The 10,000-nt window shown below is 44.4% G+C and overlaps 1 protein-coding gene across 1 annotated transcript in view; it reads right to left on the bottom strand.

Moving 5' to 3' along the window:
- LOC143298232 (synaptotagmin-9-like) overlaps window positions 1-10,000 on the bottom strand; it is a 74,055-nt gene that overhangs the window by 3,232 nt on the left and 60,823 nt on the right.

Here is a 10,000-nt window from a genome sequence, read left to right as displayed (position 1 = left end):
CACATCAGGGACACCTTAACGTAGAGGTCTGCACGGGACACACAGAGAAAGACACACACATCAGGGACACCTTCACGTAGAGGTCTGCACGAGACACACACACAAAGACACATACATCAGGGACACCTTAACGTAGAGGTCTGCACGGGACACACAGAGAAAGACACACACATCAGGGACACCTTCACGTAGAGGTCTGCACGGGACACACAGAGAAAGACACACACATCAGGGACACCTTCAAGTAGGGGTCTGCACGGGACACACACAGAAAGAATACACACCCACGCACGCGCGAGCGCACGTGCACACACACACGCGCGCGCGCACACACACACACACACACGCGCACACACAGACAGACAGACACACACACACACACACACACACACACACACAGCAGGCTAGAGTTATTCCACTGTACAAATCAGGTAATTCTTCTGATCCATTTAACTAAAGACCAATTTCTGTCTTGTCTGCTCTGTCTAAACCCGTTGAAAAACATTTGCAAAAATGTTTATATTCTTATCTCTTTGACAACGACCCAATCCATGAAGACCAGTCTGGTCATAAAGCCCTCTCATTCTTGTCATACAGCCCTCATACAACTCACTGACAGTCTTCTACATAACATAAATGGAAATAAATTCACAGGTCTCCTTTTCATAGATTTTGAAAAAAGCTTTTGATGTAATCAATCACTCCTTGTTACTACGTAAATTAGAAGCTTATAAATTACCACCAGAGTATATTCATCTTTACCATCTTTTCTTTCTGATAGGAAACAGTTAATAACAGTAAATAATCAAACCTCAAATTTTACATCTATTAACATGGAGTACCACAGGGATCCATCTCAGGGCCAATTTCATTCTCCACTTATGTTAATGACTTACCTTGTCATATGAAATATGAATGTGAAATGTTTGCAGATGACACAGCCTTACATTCAGAAACTTAATGATTGGACACACTTGAATCACATGTCCTTAAATGCTCAGAAAAAAGTGCATGTATGTATGTGCACGACAAAAAAGACAAAAAATGAAACATAACTTCAAACCACTATTCCTAGGCGTCAATAAAATTGAAGAGGTAGATTCACATAAAATTCTGGGTTTCATTATTGATAAAGATCTGTCTTGGACTGATCATACGAAGTACTTAAGTAAACGTCTCTCTAATAGAATACTTCAACTTGCAATAATCAAAAAGATCCTCAATGTCCATTCACGAAAGCTCTTCTTCTGTGCACATATTCCGCCAGTAATCGATTATGCGTCAACTTTATGGGACAGCTGTAGCCTCTCAAACATCAAGTTTATTCACCGTATGTATAAAAGAGCACTGAAAATAGTATTGTTAAAATCGAACTCCCTGCAGTTTGCATATAATTTGGCTTTTTTTGTGCCCATTCCAGAGGTGCAATATTGTTTTAAACAAGATGACTGGAAAGAACTGAATTTTTCCTATTTTTATGCCTAATTTGGTGTCAACTGACAAAGTATTTGCAGAGAAAATGGCAATGTTAAAGTTTACCACACACACACACACACACACAACCGAACACCGGTTAAAACATAGACTCACTTTGTTTACACAAGTGAGTCAAAAAAGGGTGGCGCTCTCAGTGTAGCGACACGCTCTCCCTGGGGAGGGCAGCCTGAATTTCACACTGAGAAATCTGTTGTGACATAAAGGTTATACAATATACAACTTGCAACTACGTAAGAAGGGTTTTGGACTGTATTTGTGGGCAAATGGTCAACCAGTGAAAGTAAGACATTGAAGAACTGAATCCTTTCCATACGGAAATACCTTTTCAAGGCATCGTAGAATGTTTCAAATCTTTCAAACTCATTGACCATAGCAGCATCGAAGCTTTCCAATATATATTTTTGTGTGCACTGAAAGCTCAGGCGAAAAGGGGTCGGGACAACAAACTCAGGATAGCATCACTGTTATCCGTGATTCTATCTTTCTTTCTTTCTCTCTCTCTTTCTTTAGTTTAACGTCCTTTCACTGGTAAGTCATATCAGAATTACAGATACACATCTGATTCATAATTACACAGGTATACTGTTCATAAAAAAGAAGGAAAAATGGGTATGAAATGTACGAAGTGTGTTCCCAGTATTCTCTCTCTCTCTCTCTCTCCCTCTCTCTCTCTCTCTCATTGTATTTCTGTCTCTCAATGCAGTGCGGTTCAATGCACGCAGTATCTTTACACCCCCGACCCCTTCCATAGCACACACACACACACACACAGACACATACACACACACACACACACACACACACACACACACACACACACACAGACACACACACACACACACACTGTCATCCTCTCTCTCTCTCACTGACCCCTCTTCTACCCCTACAGACAGACACGGACACAGACACAGACACACACACACACTCACACGCAAACACACACACACACTCCATTTCCAAGGCAACGCAAGCAGGCACTAAATCTCATTTTCTCATGCCCGCTCCCTCGGACCTCTTTCTGTTTCTGTCTGTCTATCGCTGTTTCTGTTTTCTTACCCCCCCCCCCCCCCTCACCAACCCCCCATCCAGTCTACCTGCCCCATCTTCCCACCAGACCCCCCCCCCCCACACACACACACGCCCTGAATCCCCACCTCACACCTCTGCCCCCTTCACACCCCCTCCCCTTTTCTAATACATTCTCGTAACAACTGAACCATGTCAGTGCGGGACGGTGACCCTGCTGCATATTTCATGCTCGGCCTGTCTCCTTAAGTGCCAACCATCTTTCCTGCCTCACCCCCCCCTCACTCCCATCCCGACCCCGCCACCTCCACGCTCACAGGCACTGGAAGGGGGATTATGGGGGCTGGGTGTGGGTGTGTATGTGGGTGTGTGGACCCTCCAGGACCCTTATTCCCCCCCCCCCTCCATGGTCCATCCCTGACACATAAGTGGTCAATTTTCAACCAACAAAATGTTCTCTCAGTTCGTTTCTTTTCTTTCCTATCCAGCTGATTAGGACATGAATACGCTTTGGGCTCAAAATGTTGGGCCGCCAGCCCGAGACTTTGGCACAAATCTGTCCTCTTCATTAAAAAAATAACAACAGCAACAACTAAAAAACAAACCCACTCGCTCATTTACATGATTCAAAAACCACTCAATCATATCCGTAAACATGCGCCAGAAACATCACCCACAGTATGCCTCCCACTCCATTGCCTTCCGAAACTGAAACAGACTACAACTACTACTACTACGACTATACCTACTACTTCATAGCCTTCCGAAACTGAAATAGACTACTACTTCTACTACAACTTCTACTACTACAACTTCTACTACTACTACTACTAAAAACACACCCAGGGGGTCAAGTTTGTCGGGGGTGCAGAACTCCCCCCCCCCACCCCCCACCCACCACCGTCAAGCCTCACAGTGACAGACGTAATCTACAAACCGCTCCAGCAGCAGAGAGGTCAAGCTGACGAGAGGTCGCACATGGTGAACGACTGTGAGTGAATTACGGGTAACGCCTAGTGACAGGACTTCGGGACGATCCATAGTTTCACACGTTTTTCTCGTGTCCTCCACTCCCCTGCCAGACGACCCATCTGTTGTGGAACCTGAGGAATTACTGCAGCGGGCAGCAAGGGAGGGAGGGAGAGAGGGAGCAACACGAGGGGTAATGGTAGAATGAGTGGATTTGTGGGGTAGGGGGTGGTTGGTGGGGAGATTAAATCAGCTGGGGGTTATATTTTCCACGGCTCCTGTCTTCATTTACAACGCACGAAAGCCTAGTCTTAACCATTAAGCCACCTTGCTCCTTGCTAAAAATGTAGGCCTACTGATGATAATAAAGTTAACCATTATTCGTAACAAGAGTTCAAACACATGGAAAAAAAACTTCCAAAGGACAACAAAAGTGGCAATGTCACAATTAGTTACACACACACACACACAACATATATATGTTGTGTGTGTGTGTGTGTGTGTGTGTGTGTGTGTGTGTGTGTGTGTGTGTGTGTGTGTGTGTAACTAATTGTAATTCAAAACCGATAGTAACACAGAAGACTTAATTCTACCACAAGCTACGTTTAATACAACTCATGTCTTGTATCCACTTGTGCGAAACTTTCAGCATGCGCACTATCTCTTGGTCGTATGATTTGGTTCTTTTTTTCCGAACGAAACTTCTTCAACGTATGGTAATCCCCGCCCCACTCTTTGGACTCTTTACTTTCAAAAAGCACACTATCATCATATATATATATATTTTGCACGCCAGTTAGAAACATGTTGCTGGCCAAATATTCACCAAAAAGTTTCCTCTTCATAGGATAGGACACCTCAACATTGTCGTGTCTATCGGAAAACCAAAGAATTTTTGAAACACATCTTTTCTTTTTTTCACTTCCAAAGACACAAGACAAGCAACGTGTTAGTCGGTCAAAGTGCCTTTAAGAGTCCTCATTTATTTTCCTTTACACAAAAACGTTTTACTTTTCTACTGTATTTCATGTGTGTGTGTGTGTGTGTGTGTGTGTGTGTGTGTGTGTGTGTGTGTTAACTAGGAAATTCTCTGTGCTAGGATGACAAACACGACCACAGCTAGGGCTGCCCCAACACCATGGACTGTGAGCTGCGTTGTTTCTGGAGCTGCAAGATGCACCATGAAAAGGACGACACGGGTTACTGTACAGACAGTGCTGGTCCCCTTGCTGTACAGACGGTGCAGGTCCCATTACCGTACAGACAGTGCTGGTCCCCTTGCTGTACAGACAGTACAGGTCCCATTACTGTACAGACAGTGCAGGTCCCATTACTGTACAGACGGTGCAGGTCCCATTACTGTACAGACAGTGCTGGTCCCCTTACTGTACAGACAGTACAGGTCCCATTACTGTACAGACGGTACAGGTCCCCTTACTGTACAGACAGTACAGGTCCCATTACTGTACAGACGGTACAGGTCCCCTTACTGTACAGACAGTGCAGGTCCCATTACTGTACAGACGGTGCAGGCCCCATTACACAACACAATACAACACAATACAACACACCACAGCACAACACAATACAACACAAAACAATAGAACAGAATACAGCACTACACAATACAACACAATACAATACAATATCATACAATGCAATACAACACAACACAATACAACACAATACAATACAACACAAAACAACACAATACAACACATACAATACGATACAACATAACACAATACAATACAATACAACACAACACAATACAATACAATACAACACAATACAATGCAACACAATACAATACAATATAACACAACACAATACAACACAACACAATACAATACAATACATTTACGGCCTCAGTTTCCGTAAAGAATGCGGCGTCAATGAGGGCATCGGACTGATCCATATACGCTACACCACATTAAAAAAGAAAGAAAGAAAGAAAGAAAATAAAAATAGCAGATTTGTACTATATTTTCAAGGAGAATAAAGATGTCTTCAACTTCTACAGAAAACCAACAAGCAAAAACCAACCAACCAAACGAAACCTTCAAGTTCATGGGAACATCTTGAACGGATCCGAACAGAATGTCAGTAATCTTGCCTTAGGATTGTCATAGTATTTGTTTTTGTTTGCTGTTTTTTTTTTTTTTAAACTCCCCAACTGCACGCAGGCACAAAATAAGAAATGAGGTGATGATCGAAAGAGAAGGAAAAGAAACAGCAAGAATCAAAGAAAGCGACAGAAAAGATGAAATTTCCAGACGAGGAAGATACTGCTCCTGAATTTTAATCGCCTCCGGCGCCTTTGCTGCGAGGTGGAGATTTACTGTATTTACTTATTTGCTTTCCTACTTTTCGGGGGCGGGTGGGTGGGGGGTTCCGGGGGGGGGGGGGGGGGTCAATTACCAGGGATAGATAAGCCCCATAGAAATAGACAAACTGATCTTACCCCCCCTCCCTCCCCCCCCCCTAAAAAACAACAACAATAACAAACAGACAGCAACAACAAAAACGAACATAAAGAAAAACACCAAAAAATCCACGTTACCCTAAATTCAGGACGTATAAAGTTTCTTTCTATGGTTTCCTTTGTTCATCTTCATTCCGAACAGCTGACCAGGTTCGTTGTCACGAAACACAACGGCAGAATCGTGTGTGTGTGTGTGTGTGTGTGTGTGTGTGTGTGTGTGTGTGTGTGTGTGCGCGTGCGTGTGTGTGTGTGGGGGGGGGAGGGAGATGTGTGGGGGAACGGTAGTGGTGGGCGCTGTGTGTGTATATGCGTATGTGCGCGCGTGTGCGTGCGTGCGTGTGTGTGTGTGTGTGTGTGTGTGTGTGTCCGTGTGTTTGGCTAACATTAAATTACTCATAATCGATATAGCATCTTTCTGCATGGCAGGGCATTTCTCTGAAACGTGGCGTCATCGTGATTTTACAATGTTCAAAGTTCTGAAGCAGGCAAACATCTCACTCTGTGTCATGACAAAAAACTGACACAGCGGCCTGACATTTGTATCGGCCCTCTGGTGCAGGTGTGGGAGCGAGTGTGCGTGGGGGAGAGAGACAGATCGTATAGCACGTGCACCGCATGTTTATGTGACAGAGAGGGGCACAGAGAGGTCATCGCGTGGTCATTCTGGCTGTCGGCTGACACACGTCCCGAATTTCTATTCTCTCTCTCTCTCTCTCTCTCTCTCTCTCTCTCACACACACACACACACACACACAAAGACTGCGTGCACAACCCCTCTCCCCCCTCCCCTCCCCCCCCCAATTCTGTCACACACACACACTCCCAAAACCACACACATGCACCCACACGCGCGCACGAACACACATTCGTGGACTGAATATTCAAGTGGTTTGGATCAGAGGATTTCTTTCCCCTTCTCACTCACTGCCGTCCACACGTACCTCCCCCCCCCCCACCTCCCTCCTAACCCCCTTACCCTTCCTTCAACCATAGCCTATATTTGGACTTCCTCAAACTTTCCAATGTATTCTCATTAGCACACCATAAAAATAATAAAAAGATTATAAAAATAAATAGAGAGAGAGAAAGAAAAATATGTCGCATTCTCTTTCATGTGCCTTGGGTCACATGATCACTTTCTTTTTATCTTTTATTTTTTACCATATACCAAGTACGCAAAAGATGGGAAAGAAGACCACTTTGAACGACAGACTCATTTTGCAAGGGACATTCAGACTTGAATGCAGTTCTATGACACAGACAAGCATGTTCCATTAGTCGCTGCGCCATTACAGGATACAAAAATAAAATGATAAAAAAATCAATTGGGACAGCACAGCCCTGCATGTGTTATTGTAGGTTGGTTCCATCCAGGGACGCAGCGTTCGAAGATACGCGTGGTTGTTTTCCATTCATTGACAGCGATCAATATAACAGTGTGTGTGTGTGTGTGTGTGTGTGTGTGTGTGTGTGTGTGTGTGTGTGTGTGTGTGTGTGTGTGTGTGTGTGTGTGTGTGTGAATCAAAATCAATCAAATCAAAAACACTTTATTAATCCACATGGAAATTAAGTTGTGCAATCACAGGCTCATTGTAAACACTGGCATAAAATCATGCGCAACATAAGAAGAGATTAAAACTAGTCAAATAAGATTTCCCAATAGCTGACGATATACTAACCCCCCCCCCCGCCCCCCCCCCCCACACACACATACTAATGTTAAGACAATAGGGTATTGCACAACAATATTAACAAATGAAAACATCCAACAAAAAAAGGGTATTGATTACTATAATGACATGCGCGCACGCACGCACACACACACACACACACACACACACACACACACACACATGCACACACACACACACACCCACACACATACACACGCACACACACGTTAAGACAATAAGGTATTGTACAACAATACATAAATAAAAACATCAAGGGAATAAATCGTATATATAAGTAAAATGCACACACACACACACACACACACACACACACACTCATTCACTCACACACACACACAAACAACGTATGCATGCACATATGTCACGCCAATAAAATTAGAACATTAACATTAAGATACATGAAATCCAAGTAAAATAAGAAAATATTTGAAAATCACTTCCGATCACACACACACAGAAATGCTTGCCCGTGCTCACCCGCTCAGTCCCACATGCACGCATAATGTCTGCTCCCATACACTCGTCTGCTGGTGAAGTTTAGGTGTTGCTGTGGCGAGGGGGCTTGGGGGGTGGGAGGGGTCACTTAGTGTATTGGATGTTTTGATTGTGTGCGCGAATGGCTGTAGGAATAAATTAATTAATGTATCGAGATGTTCTTGCGCGTGGAGCTCTAAACCTACCACTTGTGTCTGACCTTCTGCTATTAATGTCATCATGTAGTGGGTGTCTTTCGTCGGTCAAAATTGTTATTAGTCTGTCGGTCAGTTTTCTATTGTGCATGTCGCTAAAGGTGTCTTGTCTTATACCCACCACCCCACCCGCTTTCCTAATGACTTTTCCCAACCTGTCTTTGTCATGTTTGGTCAGGTTTTCCCCCCAGCACACGGCTCCGTATGTTAAAACACTGCAGACAACAAAAAATGTGTGTGTGTGTGTGTGTGTGTGTGTGTGTGTGTGTGTGTGAAAGAGAAAGACAGACAGACAGAGACTGAGACGGAGAGATTCAAGATTCAAAAACTTTATTACTCAAGGATCAAGATTTTAGGCATTGCCTAGTCTTCCAATCTGTCCTTGTGACAACAAAAACAGTAATGATAAGACACAACAATAATAGCAATGGTAAATACTACTACTACTACTACTGATAATTATAATACTAATCAACGCACCATCATCATCATTATAAAAATATAATGAAGGGAACACAGACAGACCGAGACACACACACACACACACACACACACACACACACACACACACACTGAGATGGAGTGTGTGTGTGTGTGTGTGTGTGTGTGTGTGTGTGTGAAGCAGACAGACAGACAGACAGTGACAAAGACAGAGGCAAAGACTGATAGAGTGAGGGAGGCAGAGGCAGACAGACAGCCTAGACTGAAAGAGAGAGAGAGGGAGAGAGACAGACAGACAGACAGACAAACAGAGGCGGGCGGACGGACGGACGGACGGACGGGCGGAAGGAAGAAAGTTTGAAATAAATTCAACATGCAAAACACACATCCCATGATGAACAGAATCAAATGCAATGCTACACCATGCATCTAGTTTTGTAGTTTTGTAGTAGTAGTAGTAGTAGTAGTAGTAGTAGTAGTAGTAGTAGTTGTTGTTGTTGTTGTTGTTGTTGTTGTTGTTGTTGTTGTTGTTGTTGCTGCTCTGGTTGTTGTTGTTTTCTGTAAGGCAAGGCGTTAAACTGAGTTGACTCACGACAACAAGGCAGCTGACTGCACGATCCACAGCATGAAGTTATTGTCGCTGTGGTACCTCGGCTCACGACAACAAGGCAGCATGATCCACAGCATGAAGTTATTGTCGCTGTGGTACCTCGGCTCACGACAACAAGGCAGCTGACTGCACGATCCACAGCATGAAGTTATTGTCGCTGTGGGACCTCGGCTCACGACAACAAGGCAGCTGACTGCACGATCCACAGCATGAAGTTATTGTCGCTGTGGTACCTCGGCTCACGGGCACGCGTAACGTGTTTGTTGTCGTTGTTTTCTGGCTGCTGCTGCCCCACCAATTGCACCGTTTCTGTGGCATTACTCCTATGTCCCCCAAACACGGCCACACTTGGGTCAGTCTGTCGCAGTCCCAGCGTCGGCAGTCCACAGGGAACCATCCATGTTAGGTTGCCAGGACGCAGTCCACAGGGAACGAACCATCAATGTCAGGAGACAGTCCACAGGGAACGAACCATCAATGTCAGGTCGTCAGGAGACAGTCCACAGGGAACGAACCATCAATGTCAGGTCGTCAGGAGACAGTCCACAGGGAACGAACCATCAATGTCAGGTCGTCAGGAGACAGTCCA

Source organism: Babylonia areolata, chromosome 23, assembly GCF_041734735.1.
Source record: "Babylonia areolata isolate BAREFJ2019XMU chromosome 23, ASM4173473v1, whole genome shotgun sequence".
Lineage (NCBI taxonomy): Eukaryota > Metazoa > Mollusca > Gastropoda > Neogastropoda > Buccinidae > Babylonia > Babylonia areolata.
Note: the sequence above shows the minus strand (reverse complement) of the source record. Positions and strands in the feature narration are given on the sequence as shown.